Source organism: Pinus tabuliformis, chromosome 6, assembly GCF_031772625.1.
Source record: "Pinus tabuliformis cultivar Carrire ecotype Pingquan chromosome 6, CPIR1, whole genome shotgun sequence".
Taxonomy (NCBI): domain Eukaryota; kingdom Viridiplantae; phylum Streptophyta; class Pinopsida; order Pinales; family Pinaceae; genus Pinus; species Pinus tabuliformis.
In genome coordinates, this window is record NC_142292.1 from 1,147,212,625 (window position 1) to 1,147,238,215 (window position 25,591).

General features: G+C 38.0%; 1 pseudogene; it reads left to right on the forward strand.

Moving 5' to 3' along the window:
• Positions 1–2,252: 2,252 nt before the first annotated feature.
• Positions 2,253–25,591, forward strand: part of LOC149262902 (uncharacterized) — a 100,782-nt pseudogene continuing 77,443 nt past the window's right edge.

Sequence of the window (25,591 nt, forward strand, 5' to 3'; positions counted from 1 at the left end):
AGTACATAGACTTACCTAGTCATGGAACCTTCACAAGTCCAAACACATCACTGTGCATAAGTTCTAATATCTGTTTCACCCTCTTACCACCCAAGGAGAAACTCACCTGATTCTGCTTCCCATATACACAATTTTCATAGAAATCAAAATCCAAAGATCTATTACTCATACCTTCTACCATGCCTTTAACATGAAGTATCCGAAGGCCCTTCTCTCTAAAATGTCCAAGCCTTTGATGCCACAGCATGGTCTCTCCAGAGACCACTAGATTTTCTGCTCCACTTTCAAGAACTACAAAGTTGTTGCACCCATCAACAATAGTGCTACCTTGCAGCTTGTATAGAGTTCCAACCCAAACTCCCCGCATCAATACCAGTGCTCACTGAACCATCTTGTAAGTATCCTTCTCGAACACTGTTTTTACACCTGCATCATCCAACTTGCTTACAGAAATCAAATTTCTGGCTATTGTAGAAATATGCAGAACACCCAGAAGTGTTCTAACTCTTCCACCTTGCAAATTCAACTTTACTTTTCCACGACCAATGATTCTAGCCTTCCTGTCATCCTCCAAGAAGACATCACCACCATCATATTTCTCATATTTTCAGAACCACTCTCTATGGGGAGTGAAATGAAAGGATGCACCTAATTCAATCAACCATGCCTCATGATCTACATGTGTACTTGAAGAAGCCAAGTACACATCCCCACCTTCATCTGAGGTGGTTTTTGCCTCTACAAAAGGAGCATCATCAAATCCCTTTCCTTTGTCAGTATCTTTAGATTTACAATCCCTTTTGTAGTGCCATTCCTTTCTGCATTTCCAGCACACCACCTTTACAGGTTTTCCTAGAGATTTATATCTCCCTCTAGATTTAGATCTCCCACTTGATGACATTTTTTTGTTTTCATTCTGGGACCGTCCTTGTACAGACAAGGCATCACCATTCTGGCTCTCCATGTTTTTCCGTCTCATTTCCTCCGCTAGCAAGGATGAGACTATTTCATCAAACTACAAAGCAGTTGCATTGCTACCTATTGCAATAACCATCCTGCGAATCTAGAAGAGAACACAACAAACTGATGCACTTATCTTCATATGAAATTTTAATATCAACAGATAATAACTGACTTACCATAGTATTAAATGCGTTTAGGTTCTCTATCACTGAGTCTCCATCTTTCATCCTCAGGTCATACAACTTTTTCCGTAGGAACAGTTTATTCACCAGAGACTTAGATTGGTACAAATTCCCTAACTTTTCCCACAAAGCCTTCGCCGTAGCTTCCCCTGATACATTCAGGAATACTAAATCTGAGACACACAATCATATTGTTCTCTTTGTCTTCTGATCCAACTTCTTCCATTCTTCATCAGAAACTCCCGTTGGTTTAGTACCCAGATCTACCACAATCCATTGATCTTTATCCACCAACAGATCCTCCATATTGAGTTTCCACAACTCAAAACTCTAACCATCAAATTTCTTGATCTCTATCTTTCCACTGCTCGCCATCTTCTTTCACCACTAGAATCGATCTCGTAGATCTCCCATTGAACAGGGTCTACCACAGGCCCAAGTGAAACCCCTCAGCAAAAAAGGAGTCCCCTTGAAGCCAAAACAACTCTGATACCAAATTTAGGTTTTAACCCCGTACAGAAATTACCTGCATACAAATTCTAAAACATAGAAAATAAACAATGCGAGAGCATAACACATAAAACACATATACACAGAGATTTTCCCCTAGATCCCAAAACAGGGACTACCAGCTTGATTTTTCATTATTATTCCTTTCAATGTTACAATACATATTTATACGTGCCAAAGCATCCAATATGATGCAACGAAAACCATCCTATCCAAAACCATGGACCGAAAACCATCGCGCCCAAAACCATGTGCAAAAATCATGCACAAAACTATAGTTAGGTCCGCCCAACCTAATATACTGTCCAAAACCAAAAAAATTTGGGGCGCTACCCCGAACCCCATAGAGGGGGCCTACTTTCACCCCTCAAACCCCCTGTGACGCCCCCTCTAACCCCTTAGTTAACTACGTGGGATAGTCATGGAAAGAATATAACACAACCCAACAATTTTCAGACATGCAATGGAATATGTACATATATATGGCAAAAAAAATAGAATACATACATGTTTGGTGCGATCAAATTCTCCACAATCTAAATATCACACCATGAGATAGAATGTCTGAATCGACTTGAGGATAAGCTAGTGACAACAATGGCTCAGTATAGTAGTGGAAGCATTTACTGGTGGCGCAGAAATGTCCATACCCATTTTGCAAACCCTAGTTTCTCTAGTATGGCACTGCAACCTTTTCTATACCAATCCACTTGGGATGAGATTAACCACAGATTGAGTCCTAATGTCAATATTGCAAGGCTAGGGTTAGGCCTTGGGAAATTATTAGCACATTCATCTTGTATTGTTTTCTTTTGGGATGACAATTTCCCCTTTCTAGGTGGTCCTTTAGAAAGAGAAGCAGGAAGTTAAAGTTTGAAACCAAGCTCTGTATAGTCCCTGGGCCAAGAGTATGTTGAATGGCCTTGCGGAAAGGATTAGAGAGAGCACAAGCGGGCCAATAGAAGGTGGTAAGGGTAGTGATGGTGATGACGATGGCAATGGTAGAGGTGGTGTAGGAGATGATGAAGCTGATGGTGAACAAGAGCACCAATTTCTACTACCTCTATTGACTATGGCGTTTGTAGCTTTTAATTTAGGGTATTGTATTACTGTCTAGGTTATGGATGGAAATACGAACAACAACTTCTTGCGAATAGGTTGTGGACTCTTTTGTCTCCTCATGCAACTGATTATCAGAATCCTGAATGACAATCTAAAACTGGAGGGAATGCACACCACACCTAAATTTTTGCTGAGGAAATGGTGTACATGTAGGAAACCTTCCTCAATTATATCCAATTTTTGTTCTGCCAAATCGAGATCATTGAGTATATGCAAAGTGTTGTTCCTTGATGCTCATGTATGTCTCCCATGTTTTCCCCTTCTTCTGAATATGTTTTGGTAGGGAAATGATCACCTCCCCTTCTTCTCTATCTCTTGTAGGTGATATATGCAGTGTACTTTGGAAAAATTCAATCCTCTTAATCAACAAGCTCGCATAATCACTAGCTCTGATACCACTGTAATGTAACCAGCCACTATGAAATGCAAGTTGTAGTACCTGGTCACTATGAGGTGCAAGATGACAACACTAGTTCTCTCTTTTCATTTTCCTTTTTAAGATTTGTTGACTGAGATTGTGTGGTTTTTATCGGTTGACTACTAAGTGTATGGATCATTTTATAGGAATAGATTGTTTTAGGGGTTTCTTTTATAAATTTGTTTGCAAGCATGGGATACCATTCATCACAAGGTAACAATTACAAATAATAGAACAAATAGAATTGTAAATTATCATTGCCATTAACATAATCAGAAACATGCCTAAATAATTGTTGATCTGAAGCTACCATAATGGTCTGGTGTGATTGTGATTACATAGGTGTTGCACTCTCTTAATGGATCTAGCCAATCAATTGCACATCTGGTATGATATTTCATATCGAGAACTCCTAGAATGACTAACTTATTTGTAGTGTAGAGTTGGTTTATTCCTTGTGGATGTGATAAATTCAATGACGGCCTTTGATGAGGACCCAAAATTTCATGTTTGGTGCCTAGTTCTATGGTGTCGAACACGATACAAAGTATTTTGGTCGAAGGCCATTGATGTATGCCTATCGCTGAAAGCGAGAAAACAGCCATTGATGCATGCAAGCCTCAACGTATTGAATGGGTGTTTCTAAGTCGACTTCTTGGATAATGATTTGATGTCGACAAGAAGCGACTCTTCACAGGAGGGCCTTGATGTATCCCACATCAACGACATGAAATGAGTTTAATGATTTTAGAGATGGAATTTGACTAACGACATAAGGTTCAAGAATGGCGGTAATGAAAATGAAGGTTTATGGTATTGCAAAAGATGGATTTTGACTAAATGACTTCTATTGAACATGTCGGCGAAACTAAAGTGAATTGGTAGTATTGACCCAAAACAAAGTGATGGATGGTATGATAGACCAATGGTGTACCATCAAGCTAATAACCCAACCCAGATAGTCACGGTGATGGAGTGAAAGTGTCATGTTCAAGAGCAACTTGCTACCATAAAGTGGTTTTCCCCTTTTTCCATTTTCCCCAATCATTGCTGACCAGTACCTCTTTATTTTTATCAAGCTTGATGAGGATAACATATGCTTGTTGTATAATTTCACCCTTCGAGTGAATCCATCACTATTTGATGTTTTAACGAGTCTAGTGAAGGTAAAACTCGGTCTTGTCTAGATGGACAAGTTTGTCGTTATTTGATGTTTTAACGAGTTTAACAACAAAGATAACTTGGTCCTTTTCATGTTTAGAGAGTTTCAAAAGGTACAAAAAGAAAACTCCACAAGTTATTTTTCGTAAATTAATCTCTCAAGCTCGAAAATCATAAAATAATACAAGAGAGATGTCGTTTCCAATTCGTTAACGAGCTAGAAAGGACAAGCGCTTGGAAATATTTTCATCTTTAGAGAGTCTGAAAAGAGCTTAAAGAGGACTCCATTTTGAGGAACGAGTGGTGTCTAGGATAGCAACTGGTTCTGGTGATGTTTGAATTTCTCAAAACATGTTGATTTATGTGAACAGGCTAGCTAATAAGACAACCCATTGCAACTGTTCCTCAAAAAGGGTAAAACAACCAATTGAAAGTGTATGATCAGCCAAAGGGATGGTGGTGATGGGATGAAAACAACCAAGGCTCATCTAACGAAAAAGGCTGATAGAATGGCAATCACAAGGGTTAAAATGGAGATGGGTTCATTTTTACACAAGCTTGAACCATAGGGAACTATGCTTGGATTCAGTTTCATGTTTACACAAGCTTGAAATGAAAAACTATGCTTGGATTAGTTTACATGCCCCCAGCATGATGAAAGGGAGAGTCTCCTGTATCCAGATGGAAGTCGCTGTGGTGAAGCAGGACGGTTATCCAACACCTTTTTGGCTTCGTCCAAATAGGGACAAAGGTGAATGGGGTGATTCCCTTCACATAACCAGGAACTATCCTCGTAGGAGTTGTTTCATTTTTTAATGAGGTTGACATAGTAAAAGAACTATCCTCATACTCATTGTTTCATTTTTTAACAATGTGGACACAAGACCAGGAACTATCCTCATATTCCTTGCTTCATTTTTTAAATAGGTTGACACAAGACCAGGAACTCTCCTAATGGACCTATTTCATTTTTTAATGCAGTTGACACAGTAAAAGAACTATCCTCATACTCCTTGTTTCATTTTTTAATGAGCTTGACACAAGACAAGGAACTCTGCTCAGACCCTTTGTTTCATTTTTTTAATGAGGTTGACACAAGACCAAGAACTGTCCTCATAGGAGCTGTTTCATTTTTTAATGAGGTTGACACAGTCAAAGAACTATCCTCATACTCCTTGATTTCATTTTTTAATGAGGTTGACACAAGACAACGAACTATCCTCGTATACCTATTTAATTTTCTAATGAGGTTGACGCAATAAAAGAACTATCCTCATGGGAGTTGTTTCACAACTCATAAGAGGTCATGAAGGAGAGATCTAGTTCCAATGCCCCCAGTACATGATGTAAAACATCACGGAATTGATCATCCGTTGATGTAGGCATGGAATGAGTTGCCACATAATTAACACATGGCGGGGATGATACCATTGGTACAAAAGGACCAATTAGGGAAGATGGTAGACTAGGAGCCATATTTGGACCGAGAAATGAAAGCTGGTCAATGGTGACAATTTTGCCTTCATGCGGCAAACAAATCACTCGAAAGAGTGTTGAAACAATAGCTCCCATGTCATAAACATAGTCGTGCCCAAGAAGTAAATTATAATCTAAAGGCCCTGGAACTACCATCATGTTTAGATAAATGATTTTTACTCCCAAAGTAATAGGCAACTGAGGAAGGATCCCTAATGGTTGACTGGTTCCTTTGTTAAAATCCAATAGATTCTGGGTAACATCCACAAGTGGTGGCGAACCGAGTGCTTGCCAAGCAGTTGAGGAAAGGATACTCACAGATGCACCTTCATCTATAATAGTGTTAGGTACAATCATATTACAAACTTGTACTATGATCTGGAAAGGCACATAAGAAGGAAGAAGGAATCCTGCCAGTCGATTCCAATCAAAGGAAGTGACCAAACTACCTGGAGGGAGTACCATAGAAATAATAGAATTAACCCCTTGAGTTACGAGAGCGGGAGGATTTTCCTCCTATGTTGATGGAACATGAGGACTTCCCCCAACCTCATTTGAATCTGAAGAAACAAAAAGAACTTGAGTGGTATCATATTCACTCTCTTCGGAAAGGTATGATTTCCTGAAGGTGAAATCGGGTCAACTTTTACCTCGACCTGTTGATTTGGGTCAGGTATAGACTCATAGGATTCACTTTCAAAGAGAGTGGGTTTGACCGACGGTTGATTTTGGTCAGTCAATTCATCAACTAGTGAAGGATTTATGGAGAGTTTCCTATAACCAGATGGAAGTCGTTGCGGTGAAGAGGACGGTTATCCAACACTTTTTGGGCTTCTTCCAAATAGGGACAAAGGTAAATGGGGTGATTCCCTTCACATAACCTACAAGGAAACTTAATTTTCCCCTTATTTCCATGAACTTTACTACCACTAGTTGATGGTGTGTCACCAACATGATATACAGAAGTTGATGACACAGGATGATGTGAACGAGAAGATCATTCTTTTAATATCTAAGGAATATCAGGACAATTTTGAAGAAGATGGTCTCCCGCACAAAGTTTGCACAGATAACGAACTTTGTGAGGCTTGATGGACGGTTTCTCATCAGATGTTGCATTCAAAGCAATGGTTTCTTGGTTGCCCCTCTGTTGAACTTGATTCTTTGTCTTCTTCTTCGCCACCTGGGTACTAGTACCAATACTTTCACCAGGCGAAGAGGAAGAAGGGGAGGAAGAAACAACCAAGGAAGAAGGCAAAGGGTTAACTTTAAGATCAACTGGAGGTTGATTTTCTCTAGTTATAGGTGTACTTGATTGCGAAGAAATCACGACATTTTGAACCAAGGAGGTTGAAAACAACCATAGTGGCAAGCCAATAGTAAATCCTGGAAGGGACAATGTAGCCATATAAGGAGCACCAATATTCTCGAAAGGAGGAAAAGGACTAGGATTCCCATCAAAAGGAATTCCTTGATCAGTGAACTCCGAATTTGTCGCCATATGTCTCAATCTAAGATCAACTAAGGAGCGAGTGTGGAGGATGTTATCCGCGGTCAATTAAATTTATTTTAATCAATGTAACATAACAAAACAAAAGATGGATAATCTAGGCAAAAAGTTTACCAAGTAACTGTGAACTGCAAAATACCTCCTAGTGAACCAAGAAGTACAGGCAAGCAATCTCCCCGAATGTTGTGTTTGGTGTATCACAATTTACAAGGCAACCGACTCGGGTGCTTAAGGATGGATAACAACCTATATTTGTCCTCCCATATATATCGAAAGGTACGTGGAGGCCCAATCTGTATAAGCGTTGTCTAATGCAAAACCGCACAATGAGAGCATTCCCATATACTTTATGTACTGTAACACCGCCCTATATACCTGAAGGTACGTGGATGAGATATGATATACTCACGTACGTGGAATCAGGTATCACACTTGGGATGTATTGTAGACAAGTTAGTGACAACTGCTTTGTTTTACGACACCAAAATACGTCTCTAGCCTAGACCTATAAATGTTTTTCGTTAGGTGAAAATGCTCCATTAGGTAAATTCAGATAAATTTTAAGTTGATCTTCTTTAGAATTTTCCTTTCAAGGTTCACCACGTGATGTATGTTTTCAATTCCTAAAATGCAACTAATATGATAAGCATTATTTTCATTCAATTCAACAATGAAAACCTTAGCTAGTAGGGATAGAGTAATCAGATCTTTGACAAAGAACAAAGAGCACATCTAATGAAATCTCCCTAGCTATTCCTTTCAAGAATTCAAAAACTACAATATGAACGATGCACATTTTTCTTTTCGATTTCCTTAATGTGAATATTAACAAAAGGAAATATGCACATATAATCAATCAATATTTTATAAGAACGAAGACTTTTACGACACTTCCGTTTCGAAGGAAAATAAGAATTCACGACAGTTTCTTTTGAACGAAGATTAATCAACTATATTATAACTTTGACTATAGACTGATAATGACAAAGAAAAAATTAAAGAAACATCAATCAATCAAATCAAAGTTAGGCTAGCTGACGAGATAGAGGCTCATTTTTTGAGACATAACATTCATTGATCAATCAACAAACAATCAAACAGAGAAAAGTTGGCAAAAACTCTTTCCAAAGGTGGGAATTTGACCTAAGTTTGATCATCACAGGTCAAAGAGGACCTAACTATGCTACAAAGCACTATCTCTCACTCAAGGGTGCTCTGCAAAGCACTGTCCCCTGACCAAGCCTGCGTTGATTTCTAAGAGGCCACTCAAGAGTCATCTAACCTCAATTTTTGACCAAAATTCAATGTAAGTAGTTGAATTACAATCAATGAATACAAACAAGGTCTACAAGGATGTCTTAGGAGGTGGATAAGCTACTAGGAAAGAGGATTCTTCCCCAACGGAGTCGCTAATTTGTTTTGGAGAATTTAGCATCTACAGATAAATACTAATTCACTAGACAAGTAGTTGTGCCTAGAACAATAGTTTAAAGTGTTTTATACTTTTCCTATAATCAATAGATAAGAAGAGAGGACATAAGGCCTACCTGTAGTTACGCTTTAAAGTGTTTTAGACTTTTCCTATAAGCAATAGATAAGAAGAGAGGACAGAAGGCCTACCTGTAGTTACGCTTTCCTCTCGTCTCCCTTGTATCGATTCCATCACTCCTTCCTGTACTTAATCTGCTTGAGAAGTAACCTGTGAACACAAAAAAAGACGAAAACCAATCAAAGCATACAATCCATTGAATATAAATGAAAGGAATCAGAAGCAATTCATACATATAAGCATTATGACAGAACACAACATATGGAAAAAGGTTCAAACACTTTATTAGATAGAAGAATGGATAACATCCATTAGTGTCTGATTCAAAGTCATTCCTCTAGCTTGGATCCCATCCACATCACATCAAAAGCAAGATAAGCTTGTTGCATCACATCATTTGCTCCAAAGTCAAGTCTCATAGCAGCATTATCTCCTTACAATTCAACATAATCTAGCTAGCCCCTAATCACTTAGATTAGTGGTCAATTTATAGGAAGATGAAGGAGATTTTGTCATTGATGGTGACATTGAATGGCCTTCCGTACTTAGAATTAGTTCCGTGGAGGAAGGTATGAGAGGATAGGATGCTCCTTAACTCATTCCTCACCCATTTTCAAGCTCATAGTAGTTGATAAGACAAGGAAATTTCTATATGACTCCAAAAGATAAGAATATTCCCCAAACCCTATGTGAATTTCACTCATTCTCATCCAACACAAGTGAAAGGAAGCCTAAGTGCTCTGTAGAGCACCCTAGCAGTGGACTTAACTACTCTGCAGCGAACCTTCATAAGGGATTACCTGTGCTGGTCCCTCTAGAGGCAATTTTTGGATGTCTTCAAGTCATGAAACTGTCTAGGAAGGAGGCATTCAAATGGTTGACTTGTTTAGGACATGAAACAACTGAATTTAGGGTTTGATGAGCCCTGAAACATTGATCTGAATGTTGGGATTTGATGTGCCCAAATGGATCTGCAACAAGGCCTTTCAACCTTCTCGAGCATATAGATATAAACAAACTAATATGTAGCGTAGATCTAGTTTACTCCATGTGGATGTGATAAATTCAATGATGGCCTTCGATGAGGACCTAAAATTTCATGTTTGGTGCCTATTTCTTATTCCCCCATGCCAACCCTTCAACCTTCTTGACCATATATATATAAACAAACTTATCTGTAGCATAGATCTGATTTACTCCTTGTGGATGTGATAAATTCAATGATGGCCTTTGATGAGGACCCAAAATTTCATATCTGGTGCCTAGTTCTTATTCCCCCATGTAGGCCCTTCAACCTTCTCGAGCATATATATAAATGATGGTCCAACCCCCGTGCTTCACAATGCACCAGCATGTGTTTCCAACTCCGAATGGTGGTTTTTTGTCATCGTTGTGGGCCCTGATATGACCCTAATAACCCAAGCCCTCTAATATCCATAGTTGCAACCCTTTTGATGATTATAGATGTTGTGAGCCATCACATAATATTTTATTGACTACCCACAGTCACACAATGGCCACAATCATCCCATCACACAGAAGACATTAGACCAGCGGACCTTTGGTTGAGGTGATCACTCCTCGGTGGGGCTCAACTAACCATACTATTGATACCGATCATATGATGATGCCAAGACGAGGGGTTAGGAAACAACGATATCATGTAGGCAACGACAGCTATGACTGATGCCACCCTTACTAGAGCTTCCAACAAGTACTCCCACTATTGGCTATTGACAAGTGCCTTAAGGCGATGACAACACTATAAATGATTGGCTATTAATACAATGACTAGTTGCACTGAGTAGAGGTTCAAGCAATTAGACAAGATATTACAAGCTGAACAAACAAGAGCCTCATTAATGCACCTACCAAAGGTTCATGCATTAACTAATGAAAGTATAAATTTGATCTTCAACCGCATCAGAGCAACTCTTACCTTTACGGGATCATATTAGTAAATAGGATGGAGCTAAAGAAGGAACGAGAAAAAAAATTGAAGGCTGATGAACGATTGAATTTGTATTACTGTGGGAAGATAACTAGTTTATGCTGCGAGCGGCTACAAAAATTTTAAAAGTAATTTTGTCTTATAAATCATACGGTTTTTAAAGTAATTTCTACTTATTTTCATAATTTAAGGGTTTTCACTGAAAGAGTGAGAAGATCACAGAGTATTTGGTTATTTCACTCCTTGCAGAATATCTACAGATCTTTTTAAAACTAATTTTGACTTATAAATCATACTATTTTTAAGTAATTTCTATTTATTTTCATAATTTAAGGTTTTTCACCGACCTAAAAATAGAGAATGAATAAATGGAACAGGAACATACTAGTGGTGACATCACCATCAAGGCTATGGACTGACATCATTCAGGTTTTCTACTCTTGCTCCTTTATTATGATAAATGGTTTCTCAAACTCATCAAATTCCAACACCCTCCCTGCAAACAATAAGAAAATGTAGCATCGGAATTAAAGCCTAAACATACAAGTGTGAAGGAAAAAAGTAGTGGATTTTAAACTAGAGACCTAAGTTGTGTGTACTCCTCTCCTCTCTGTGTGGAAAACTGAAAATGTAGTGAATCTCCTCTCTGTGTGGAACACTGAAAATGCAATGAAATTGAAAATGAAACATACCTTGGTGCAGTCAATGGAGTGAAGATCAGTTGGTGGGGTTTGATAACCCTAATTCGCAACTCTCTTAAATCTAGTTTTCACTCTGGCCTTGTGAAAAGTGAACATATACTACTTGTTCTAGAACTTAAACAAAGATTGGGGCTAGGAGGGATTTTCAAATATGCTAAAATTTTCCCTCCTAAAAAAACAATAATTACATTATTTTATTTTATAAATATATTATTTTATTTTATAAATACATTATATTATTTTCACTTAAATACATTATACATTATTTTATTTTCTCTTGGATAGTATGTTTTTAGTTGTATTTAAGAAACTAATTCCCTTGGGGATTTTTTTTGTTGTGTTTGAAAACATTTTTTTTGCATATTTGGCGTATTTATCATAATAATAACAATAATTTAATTTTAAGATTATTGTTTTTATGCAAGTTTATGGAGGTGGACATACTTTATTTTTGGAATTTGAATGTGAGACATCTCAGAAGGAAACATGTACTCTTAACTTGCTTGTATTGAAAATATTTAAGTGTTGTTGCATATTAAGTGGGTGCAAACAAAAGAGAGTATTTAGTAAGCTGATTTAATAATTAAAAACATGTGTTAGTTTCTTAAAATTCATATGAAAAATTTGGAAGGAGTATGGTATGTACCCTAGGTTAAATATATTCAAATTATTGTGTGAATGGGTTTGTAAGACCATATGTTTTTATCTTGATAAAATGGAGTCCTCTCCGAGTCACTCACATAGTATAGGTTTTCATAAGCAAAGTAGGTGCTTTGCCTTAAGATGTAAACATTTCATTTTAAGTAGTGTGATGATGTGGTTTCCACGAGGCATTAAAAGATGGAAAGGGCATGCACATTTTGGATGCTAGTGTTATGTTCTACTCGAGGCATGGGTGCATGTCCAAGAAGACTCTAACAAGGGTTGAAGATATGGAATAGTTAGAAGGGTTGGGGGGTTGTGGTCTCACTTAGAGGTGTAAAAAATCAAGTTATGCACCATGAGAAGTTGTGAAGCTAACTTAAGACATTTGACAAGTTGCAAAAAGGAAATTTGGTAGTGATACTAAGTGAACATTCTTTGATCAAAGTTGATAGCCTCTCCTTGCACTACCACTTTGCAAGATGAAGAAGAAATGTGAAATATATGTGCAACCCACTAAAGAGGTTGGCAAGGTTGTTGCAACATATATAGGTGGTTTTTTCATGTTGTAGAAGGAGGTATTGGAACTTGGAAGGTGACCATTGGAGTATATTTCTCATGGGGTGTTAAGGAGGTGCAAGGATTTGATAAAGATTGAATTACAAAATTATGACAAATAGGCCATATTGGATTAGAATAATATTTTTTGGATATCCAAAGTTGAAGGTGCATTTTATGGAGGTGTAGTCTAAGTGCTTGGGTGTGGGCCACATCTTATGGTTATCTTAGACTTTTGGTGTGCGTTATGTGGGTTTTAACCCTGTACAGAAATTACCTGCATATGAATTCTAAAACACACAAAATAAACAATGCGAGAGCATAACACATATACATAGATATTTTCCCCTGGATCCCAAAACTGGGACTACCATCTTGATTTATCATTATGTTCCTTTCAATGTTATATAATACATATTTATACATGTTGAAGCATCCAATACCATTGACTGAAAACCATCGCGTCCAAAACCATGTGCGAAAACCATGCACAAAACCATGGACCGAAAACCATCGCATCCAAAACCATGTGCGAAAACCATGCATAAAACCATAGGTAGGTTCGTCCAACCTATTATAGGGTCCAAAGAAAATTTCTCTGGGGCGCTGCCCCGAACCTCATAGAGGGGGGCTAACCGCCCCCCTCAAACCCCCTGTGACCCCCCCGCTGCGCAGTCGGCGCAACAAAGGGGCGACTCTAACCCACCATACACTACGTAGCCTAGTCGTGGAAAGGGTATAACACAATCCAACATTCTCCCACTTGTTGTTTTCTTTCCACAGGGAGCCACAAGAGAGCTAGTCATTTATCCAGCCCTAAAATGCCCATTATTTCTCTACACCAAGAGAACTTCTCAGAGCTCACAGATTTTTTCAATGCATCTGCAGTATTCTTAAAAGTGTCCACCTTTACCAGCAACACCTTTTTGTCTTCTATCATATCCCTCACAAAGTGATACTGAACATCAAGGTGCTTTGTCTTTGAATGATAAGTAGGGTTCTTTGCCAAGAAAATTGCACTTTGGTTGTCACAGTCTATCCTTATAGCTCCCTATAATAACCCCATACTTGAACACAATCTCTGCAACCAAACTGCTTCCTTGCTTGCATGAGTGGCTACCATGTATTCTGCCTTTGTATTTGATAATGCCACTACAGGTTGTTTCTTACTCATCCAGCTGACTGCACCTCCAAATAGGTTAAAAACATACCCACTTGTAGATCTTCTCTAATCCAAATCTCCAGCCCAGTCTGCATCAACAAAGCCACAAATATCAAAACTCTATCCAATCCTAGTCTTCCTTGATAGCACAAACCATAATCACTAGTTCCATGCAAATACCTAAAAACCCACTTCACTGCTATCCAATTCTCATTTCCTAGTTTTCACATAAACCTGCTCAATACTCCCACTGCATGTGCAATGTCTGGTCTAGTATAGACCATTGCATACATCAGGCTACCGACTACACTTGCATATGGAACATGGGACATGTCCTCTTCCTCTTCTTGTGTCTTGGGACACTGTTCGGCAGATAACTTTACACCTACAAGAATAGGAACCTTCACCGGTTTACTATCCTACATATTAAACCTCTGTAGTATTGTCTCAATATACTTCCTCTGGTTTAACTAGAGTTCCTTTTTGCTCGATCTCTTTTAATTTCCATGCCCAAAATATAGTTTGTAGCACCAAGATCTTTCATGTCAAATTTGGAGGACAATTGGGTCTAGAAATCCTGGATAATTTCTTTGTCATTTCCAACCAGCAACATATCATCCACATACAAGACCAGATAAATAACATGGTCACCAATTAATTTAAAATACACACAGTGATCTGGTTTGCTTTTGGTGAAGCCAAGTCCCCATATAAATGTATCAAATTTCTGATACCACATCGTTAGTGATTGTTTTAATCGATACAAAGACTTCTTTAACTTGCATACCAGTTCTTTCTTAACCTTCACTGCAAAGCCTTCAGGTTGCTTCATGTAGATCTCCTCTTCGAGATCCCCATGAACAAATGGTGCCTTCACATCCATCTATTCAACCTAAAAATCAAAAGCAGCAGCAACAGATAAAAGTAATCTAAGAGAAGCTACCTTGGCAACAGGAGAAAAAATATCACCAAAATCAATTCCAGGCACCTTGGAATAACCTCTTGCTACCAACCGAGCTTTGTATTTCTCCACCTTTCCTTCTGCATTTGTCTTCTTCTTGAACACCCATTTGCTGCCAATGGGTTTCCTTCTAGCCGGCAACTCCACCAGATCCCAAGCCTCATTTTTGTGCAAAGATGCCAGTTCATCAACCATGGCTTCTTTCTAGAGTTTTCCATCCTTTGAATCTACTGCTTCCTTCATAGTTCTAAGATCATCATCAGTAACATATTAAGAAAAATTTGAACAGAAAGAAGATGGACTATACCTTTATAGAGTTCCAATCCGCACTCCCCACATTAATACCAATGCTTCCCAAACCATCTTGTAGGTATCCTTCTCGAACGTTGTTTTTACACCTGCATCATCCAGCTTGCTTACGGAAATCAGATTTCTGGCCAATGCAGGAATATGCAGAACACCTGGAAGTGTTCTAACCCTTCCACCTTGCAACTTCAACTTTACTTTTCCGCGACCAATGATTCTAGCCTTCCTATCATCCCCCAAGAAAACATCACCACCATCATATTTCTCATACTCGCAGAACCACTCTCTATGGAGAGTGAGGTGAAAGGATTCACCTGAGTCAATCAACCATGCCTCATGATCTACATGTGTGCTTGAAGAAGCCAAGTACACATCCCCACCTTCATCTGAGGTGGTTTTCGCCTCTGCATTAGGAGCATCATCATATCCCTTTCCGTTTTCAGGATATTTAGATTTACAGTCCCTTTTGTAGTGCCCTTCCTTTCCGCATTTCCAGTACACCACCTTTACAGGTTTTCCTGGAGATTTAGATCTCCCTGTAGATTTAGATCTCCCACTCAATGACTTATTTTTGTTTATATTCTGGGACTGTCATCATATAGACCAGGCATCACCATTCTGGCTCTCTATATTTTTCTATCTCATCTCCTCTGTGAGCAAGGATGAGACTATTTCATCAAACTGCAAGGCAATTGCATTTCTACCTATTGCAATAACCAGACTATCCCATGAATCTGGTAGAGAACACAAAAAACTAATGCACTTATCTTCATCTGAAATTTTAATATCAACAGACAATAACTGACTTACCACAATATTAAATGCATTCAAATGCTCTGTCACCGAGTCTCCATCTTTCATCCTCAAGTTATGCAGCTATTTCCGTAGGAACTATTTATTCACTAGAGACTTAGATTGGTACAAAGTCCTTAACTTGTCCCACAAAGCCTTCGCCATAGCTTCCCCTGATACATTCAGCAATACTGAATCTGAGACACATAATCATATTTTTCTCTTTGCCTTCCGATCCAAATTCTTCCATTCTTCATTGAACACCCCTGTTGGTTTAATACCCGGATCTACTGCGATCCACTGATCTTTATCTACCAACAGATCCTCCATCTTGAGTTTCCATAACTAAAAACTCTAACCATTAAATTTCTCAATCTATATATTTCCACTGCTCACCATCTTCTTTCACCACCAAAATCGATCCCATAGATCTCCCACTAAACAGGGTCTACCACAGGCCCGAGCAAAACCCATCAGCAACAAAAGCATCCCCTTGAAGTCAAAACAACTCCAATATCAAATGTAGGTTTTAACCCCATACAGAAATTACCTGCATATGAGTTCTAAAACACAGAAAATAAACAATGCAAGAGCATAACACATAAAACACATATACACAGAGATTTTCCTTGGATCCCAAAACTAGGACTACCAGCTTGATTTTTCATTATGTTCCTTTCAAAGTTACAATACATATTTATACACGCTGAAGCATCCAATGCCATGGATCGAAAACCATCACGTCCAAAACCATGGACTGAAAATCATCGCATCCAAAACCATGTGTGAAAACCATGCACAAAACCATAGGTAGGTCCGCCCAATGTAATATAGGGTCCAAAAAGAAATTCCCCGGGGCGCTGCCCCAGACCCCGTAGAAGGAGACTAACCATCCCCCTCAAAACCCCTCTGACCCCCCCACTGCTCAGTCAACGCAATGAAGGGGGGCCTCCAGCCCTCCTCTAAACCCTCCGTACACTACGTAGGCTAGTCGTGGAAAGAATATAACACAACCCAACATGTTAGTGGTGTTAGTGCATTGTGTTTGATTAACACTAGCTAGAATATGTTCCACGAAGGCAAAAAGCACACAAGTTTTAGATGGCTTAACCATTTCACATTGTAAGTTGTGTTATGCCCTAGTTTTGAAGAGACAATTAGAACCATCTTAGAGTGTGATGGGTTGTACCATGGACTTAGGTCCACTTGCATGGGTTGAGGTGTAAAGGTACCCCATGAGTTGAGGAAAATTATTCCAATTCTTGCCTATATAGAGTGTTTATGATATAAGATGAATGATTTTTTTTTGGGTAATGGAAAAGGAAGATAAGAAAGGAGAGGCACTAAAGTTTGTTGTAAATAAATCAAAAGGAAGGAAAAAGCTCTCCTATTAGAAGGATTTTTCAAGTTGCTTATTCAATAGGACTAAATTTTAGTTAGATCTAGGGAGTTGGCCTCAAAAGCAATGATTGGGTACTCTATAAATCCAAGACCTAACATATCCAAGATAGTCCATTAAATAGATTTTTCTTGGGAAAAAGTTACAAAGGCTAAGGTTAAAATATCCCATTTTTAATGTGGGTTTTAAACCTTCCATTTGAGAATGCTAAAAACAAGGTCATTTTCTTGAAAGGAAGTCCTTTATTCTACCAAAACCTAATTCCAATGCTTAGTCCATGGTGTGATTATTTCTATTTGAGATTGGACTTGAACGTTGAGATCTATCTTTCGGTCCAGTTATTAATTTGTTGTTTCACTTATGTGTTGAGAAGGTCTTAAGGGTTATAGAAGATAAGACAATTATTTTCCAATACCCATCCCTTGAAACCCTGTAAAGAGATAGTGTGCCCCATTTTTTCATAATATTTCAACTACAAGCTCTTCCTAAGAGGATGCCCTTGAAGGGAGGGTTTTTAAAAGAAGTGAAAAAAAAAACAAAATTTCATGTTGAGTCAGAGGACGGGTATAGATTGCAGGTGTCTCTAAAGGTCTTGACAAAGGTAAAGGGCAATGGAGTTTTCCTCCTATTGAAACGCCTTCTATTCCACCACTCAAGGTGCTAAATGGAACTAATTTTAAGGGTCATAGGTGAAAGCTCACAAAGATATTAAAAATGAGAAGGTAGGTTCGATTTAGCATAGCATTGATTCTTCAATTGTTGACGTTTTGGGTGAGATTTCCTAGTAAATGGAAACAATTGAAGCCCTACTACCTATAGATTAAGTATATTATGAGAAAATGTTTCCTAAGATTGAAAGAGTCTCCATATTTTGTCCATGAGATCCATGGAAACTATGTTCAAGTGTCAATAACCCATGTTAAGATATCGTCCTTGATTCAGGACACATATACCTCTTCAACTAGTGGTGGAGAGTCTAACTAATGAGTAGGTAAGGTTGTTCATTTACAAGGTTGGAATCAATCAAGAATTCTCCCTCTCTTCCCAGCTCTATGATGAGGAGTGTGCATAATGGATTTATTATTGTAAAAATTACAAATATTGGATTATCTTGAAGTTCGAGTGCTTGAAGCGATTGCCTCAACCTATAAATATTTAAAGGAACTATGTGTTTTTCAATTAGACGCTTGGGGTTAGGGAACTACAAAAGAGTAAGACCTTATTGTTATTTTTAAGGGGTTGGCCTAGCCTCACCTATGTACTAATTTCTTTTGTCAAATGACAAATGAAACTTTGGTTATTGTTGCAAGAAAATAAATTTCTCTCTTCTCACTTGTTTATAATGTATATTATTGATCCCAACAAATTATATCATGTGATAAGCAACCTCTACTTGAAGGTTTGGGAGAAATTGTTCAATATTGTAAAAGTTTACAATGTTTATCTTTCACTAACTTTCTCATGAACAAGGCCTTTCAAAGTATTATAAACAAATACCTGGAACAATCAATGGAAATCTTATCCCTCTTTATTGACATTCATGGAGGAATGTTATTGTTGATAACAAAAATAGGTCACACTTAGTAAGTAGATTTGAGATATCTGAATGGATTGACATTGCGAGCTACCAATGAAAGCCTAAGATTATAGAGAAACCAACGACCACTAAAACACTAATGAAGCAATGGGATAACATCAAAATCATTCAAGCAATTTAGCTAGGGGTGGTACTCCACTTAGAGTTTCAAGTTGGTAATTTAAGATTCCATGGTTCTAATAAGCATATCATATGGAGAGGAATACATAACCCATTTCTACAAGAATTGGATCCTTGTGCTCTATGGATCTATGAAGACAAAACCATCTTCAATGAGGTGGAGATCATCTCCAACAACTTGGTCCATGCAATAGGTAAGTTCAAGAATCATTTATTTGGTTAATGTTTCAAATTATTTATGTTCTCCTACCTATTGGATTGTTAAGTATGTTCTTTCAACCCATTCCCTAACATGTCCTTTGGGTTGGATGTAGAATGTATCTTGCAATCAATGTATTTTTGCCAAAATATTTAGAATTTGAAGCATATTCACTACTATCCCAGGATTTGTAATGACTTTATTGCCCCACTCTATAATTATCTTTGAGAAGGAGTGCCTCAGGTTCTCCTCCACAATTGTGGTTTCCTTGGAGTTGATTGGTAATAGATATATAACTAAGAATGGAAGCTATACACATGCATATAGAGTTACTAAGCCTCAGTGTTCCTTCCAAATCATACTTTGGACATGCCCTTTCTAAAATAAATAACTTATCAAATTACTCTATATGGCCTCAACATTACCATGAATATTATGGTGAATAGATAATGGCCTCATTATCTTATTTTTTTGGTGCACACACCTTCCATGATTTTGGTTACATCATAATTAAGGTTAGAGGGAAAAAATATTATCATCTAAATATGGAACCATCCACAATGCATGAACTATTCTTGTATCTTCTTTTTTTTTAATGTTAGTGATATTTCTTACATGAATTTGTTGAAATGTTGACATTACTAGAAACAAATTGGAGATTTGCGGGAATAACAACCCAGAAAAAGGAAGGAAATCACAGAAGAGTAGCAGTTGCAGAGAGATGGCGGGAAGGATTAGATACAACCAAGCAGGAAAAGAGCAAGGAAATCTAAGCAAGGGAGAAGTTGAAGATCGTGAGAAGGAACTGGCAGTTCAAGTTGTCACATAGAGATGCGTCAAAAGGTTGAAAGGAGAACCATAAATGGTTGCTTTTGTTATTGATGTTGTTACCATTGTTGTTGCGGAGCTATGAGACTTCTTTGTATCTATCAGTCCATAAAACTGTGTATTTTTATGTTGAGAAAGATGCCCTGAGTCTGATGTAAGGTATTCACCACTCAGTTAAATGATGAAGGCTGCTATTGGGACCATTGTGTGTTAGTTGCATATTATTTTGGTTCTTTAAGATTTTTATGTAGGCTCATATTTTAAGTAGTCTGTCTATTATAGTATATATGACCTGTTGCGATCAGATTTATAGAATGATTCAGTGTTCTCTTTCTCGATTCTCTAATAAGATTCTCCCTGATACTAGATCTCAACCCCCATCTAACTAAGGCCACGACATGCTTCGAGTGAGACTCCTTACCCATTCTAGGTAAGGTGAAAATGATGTTGTTGTGCTAGAATACAACAAATCCTTGTTGGCCCTTATGCCCAAACTCGGGGTCTCAAACTTGTTGCTACTTATGTGCCAACAAATGGTTTCATTGCTAGGACTTGAAATTTGAAAAGGGGGTTTGGAATATGGTATAGAGGATCTTTAAGAAAGAACTGCCAAACTAATGGAATGTGAAAGTGGACTAGTTTGTTTCTTAGCAAGCTCAAGTTTGCCAACTAACTATTGGATAAGAAATCCTATATTCGAAGCTGACCAGTAATTAATACGAGATATTCTGGTGCAAGTTCCTAGAAGAAATTTACAACTAGTTGTAGACATTGCAAGTGAAAGGAAAGTCCAATTGAAAAAACACATCTCGTCACGCCTGGACTCAAGCAGATATCCCTACGCTACATCGCCTTGATACAAATATGACGAGTGTGGTATATTTCTGGGTATAGACCATGGTGGAAGGGTATATTATTGAATTTGCAACAGAAAGTCATAAGTATTTTTTGAAATATGAAGTCGTGTTCTAATCAAGATTGCAAGGGAAGCTACAAAAAGAGGTTACCCTATGGATTAAGGTTTTGATGGCGGAAGAGCGATTGTTGGTGTTCCAGAATCCAAGCATGACATTCTAAACACCTATTAATGGGGGAAGGAATTAAAGGGAAGGATTCTACTGAGCAGAGAACTATGAGAATGTCACGACGATAGAGGCAGATGACTTATGAAAGGCCAGGGATCTAAGAGCGCAAAGGAGAGCACGAATAGTGTAGAAATGGCTAAGTGCCATGCAGGTGATTAAAAGGTGAGAGAAGGAATTGCACAAAGCGGGAGTGGTGTTAAGAGATCCAGAAGAGGGAGAAAGTATGGAAGGAAATTCAGTGGGAAGGGAAAAGACAACCGCAACCAAAGTGCATCCGAAAGGTGATAGGGACCCACCCTCACCAATGGAAATGGGGATAATTGGAAATGGAATGGATATGAAATCAACACTAGATGTTTCACCACAATATGTCAAATCAATTGGAAATGCACTGAGGTATGAGATTTCCCTATCTTTAATTGTATAGATTCAGTAAATTCATTTATCAACAAGATTGATGGAACGATTATTGAAGAACATAAAGTATCTCTACTAAATGTCACATTACAAGTGACACCACCAATATGGTGGGGAGTTCACCGCAACTACCTCCGAGAATGGGAGAAGATAAAATAGCCATGGAAGTAAGATTCTGGAAAGTGGGGGAGTACTCAAGATTTCTCAAATAGAGGGGGGGGCCTAATCCTTGACAACATTTGCAAAATTGTAAGGAGAGATGGAATTGGGAAGGAGTTCCAAAGGAGTTATGGGTGCATGGTTTTATAGACACCCTGAGAACCTTTCCAAAATCTTGGTATGTAAAAGAAGAAATAAGGAAACATACTAGAGATTGGGACAGTTTGGTTGATTTGTTTGTAGTAGATTTTGATTTTTAGACCACAAAATGAGGCTAACTGAGGTGTTGCAGGGTGTGAAGTGGGTTCTTCTCACCTCGAGTCAACTAATGGAGGGGTGCATATATCATAAGACTTTACAACATATCTATGAGTCCAATATCATGTAGAAATATCCTGTGGGAAGGTGGACAAAGACATGGATAAAGATGATCTTGAGGAATTACAACAATTGTCATTCCAGGAAACCAAAGGGGAAAGGGATATCAAGGATGGACTTGTCAATGATGATCCACATTTACTCCCATTGAAGTTGCAGAAACATAACATCAGGACCAATGACAAACCCAAGTTAGCCTCAATTGAATATTTTTAGGATAAGCAGACTATAAAGGAAATTTTTCGACCTCTTGAGAGAATATGAAGACTTGTTCCCTTCATCAGTCATGAAAATGAAGGGGATCAAGGGAGATATAGGGGAGATGAAAATCATGCTAAAACTAGATGCAAAGCCAGTAAAGCATCTACCATACCCATTGAACCCGAGGGTTAAGGAGAAAGTGAAAAAAAATAGACAAGATGCTAGAAGTAGGGCTTATATTTCTGATGGATGAGGCAGAGTGGGTAAGTCTAATTGTGATATGAAAAAAGAAATACACTATAGAGATAAGGGTCTATGTGGACTACCACAGTCTGAACAACGCTTGTGTGCATGATCATTTTCCTACACCATTCAGTGATGAAGTTCTAGATAATGTAGCAGGGAATGAAGCCTACTCTTTTACGGATGGATTCTTTAGTTATCACCAAGTTAGGATCGCAGAAGAGGATAAGAAGAAAACTACATTTACCATGAAATGGGGATCCTATTCCTATCATGTTATTCCATTCAATCTCAAGAATGCACCTGCGGTGTTGTCAAGAATTGTGATTTCCACCTTTAGAGATTACATCCACATGTTTCTAGAAGTCTATATGGATGACTGGCCAGTCTATAGTATGTTGAACAAACACTCCGGTCTACTCCGAATCACGTTCGATTGATGTAAAAAGCTACAAACCTCGCTAAATTTGAAGAAGTACTCTATATTTGCAGTCCCTTTTGGCACACTTTTGGGCCACATAGTGTGCAAAGAAGGAGTATGTGTAGATATTTCTAAGGTTGCAGTGATCATGAATATGGACCCACCTGCAAGTGTAAAACATCTCAAATCCACCTTGGGACATACTGGGTACTACACGAGGTTTATCCGCAAATATGCCTTGATTACTACACCTATGGAAAAGATATTGATGAATGTTGGATGATTCGTCTGGTTAGAAGAATGTGAGGGTGCACTCAACATACAAAAAGAAAAACTAGTAATTGCATTGATCCTGGTCTACCCTGACTAGAACAATCAGTTCCATGTCAACATTTATGCATCAGGCATTGCTATGGGTTTTGTTTTGGCTCAGTTGAGGGAAGGCATCCTCAACCGCCTGATTTATTTTACCAGTAGAAAATGGTCTACAGCAGAAAAGAACTATACTACAACTGAGATGGAGGCACTTGTGATGGTATATTCACTCCAAAAATTCATAAATTGTTTACTAGGAGGCCCATTCAATTTTTCACTGACCATTCCACTTTGAAATATTTAATGACCAAGCTTGTCCAATGTGCTACTCCACTCCTATTGTAGAACACATAATTGATCACTCAAAGCCTTGGGCCTATTTTGATGGTGCCTCTCAAGGTGAGCCCTACTGGGAGGGGCAGGAAGCATCTTGCATACCAATGAGTCTCAAGTAATCAGATTTAAGGCAGGGATTGGTAAAGGGTTCAACAACAAGGCTGAGCTGATGGCACTAAATCGAATCTAAACTATGGCAACAAAATATGGGGTTCCAGAATTTCTAATATTTGGCAATTCTCAATGTGCTATAAAATGACTCAATAGATAGTATACTCTACAAATATCTACCATCACTAATGAGGAAATTATTAGTATTGTTGAGGGGCTTACCTAGGTTTCCTTTGCTCACATTTTCAGAGAAAGAAGTCAAGGGGCAGATCTCCTGTTGAAAGGTCTCGAGATTTAGCTTAGGGAATGGATTGTTTAAGAATATTTAAATGGGCTACACACTGAATATTCCCACTTTCCTTTCCTTTGATCAGTGGAATATTCGATTCTTCTTTTATTTCTCATAATTTAATGTACATTTTTTGTATGAGAGGATTGTTTAAATTTTTTGGATCAGAACAGTACACTAGCCTACCTAGAAGTATGCAACAACAAAAAGAAGCAAAAGACACATAGTTTTTTAGAGGTAACGTCTAGAGATGAATAGGTATTGTATTTTAGAATAATATCCATGAATAAAAATATAACCTTTTCTTGGTAAAAAAATGGCACAGGAAAGACCATGATTAAGGAGCATTTCTCCAAGAAGTACGAGAACATAAGTGAAAAGAGTTCTGATCTTTGTCCTCAATAGGTACCAACAACACTAGTAATAGATAATAGGAGGCCATCAAATCTAGAAACAAGCATATTGAATGCATACCTCTTGTTCCATCCTTGAATGCCTTGGCAACACGCAGTGGAGTTTTCTTCAATCCATCTCAGTTCACATTTTCGCCCTAACACCTTCAACAACACCATCACAACAACCATGATGGTGGGGTTCAAATCCGATCCCTCGTATTCGTCTATGCTTGCATCTGGGTATGGTTTGAGATCAAGATCGATTGCAAGAGTGGTTCAACCGCCCTCCCACTCCCACTCCCACTCCCGCATTGGTGGAGGAAATTTCATCCCCCAAATGGATAGAAAAATGTTTTGGGTTATGGAAATCCGAGGTAGAGAGGACTGTAAAACAAGAAAGGCAGAGATATGGCCCACCTGCAATGGTCTTCTCAGCTCTCGAACCTGGAGCATGTAAGAGAAATAATATTAGAGTGATAATATTTAAAAAATTTAGTCATAGGAGAAATAATATTAGAGTGATAATATTTAAAAAATTTAGTCATAAGAGAAATAATATTAGAGCGGTGTAATATTTAAAAAATTTAGTCATAATGATCCATATGCTTTGATATAAAATAAATTTAAAAAATGTCAATTTTTAAAATCTCTTGTGTAGTTATTTATTGTCAAGTAGTATATCACAATAATTTATGTCGGTAATGGTGTGATCATTTCTTTTATTTTTATAAAGGAACTTTTTCTAGACCTACACCCCATCAAGCATAAATCATTATACCTACTTTTGAAGTAATATAAATCATCCTATGGCTATCATCAAAATAATTATCACCCATAGCGTTATTGATAGTGTAAGGCTCGTGTCATAGTGGTATGATCTTCTTATAGGAGTTTGTCAATGTCCCTTTATGCAAGTCCAACCATAACTCATCACCAACCTAAAACTTATGTCGAACCCAATGGATTGTGTATCTACTTGTACTTGGAGTTGGCAACTTTCTACAAAATATCATGAATTCATTGTTGAATTTTTCGGATACGTTCCTCAAAATTGGTTTCTTTACTTATCTCATTCCAAGTATAGGAGGTATCTTCATGTGTTATACCATGAATATAGCTACATCAAATTGTGCC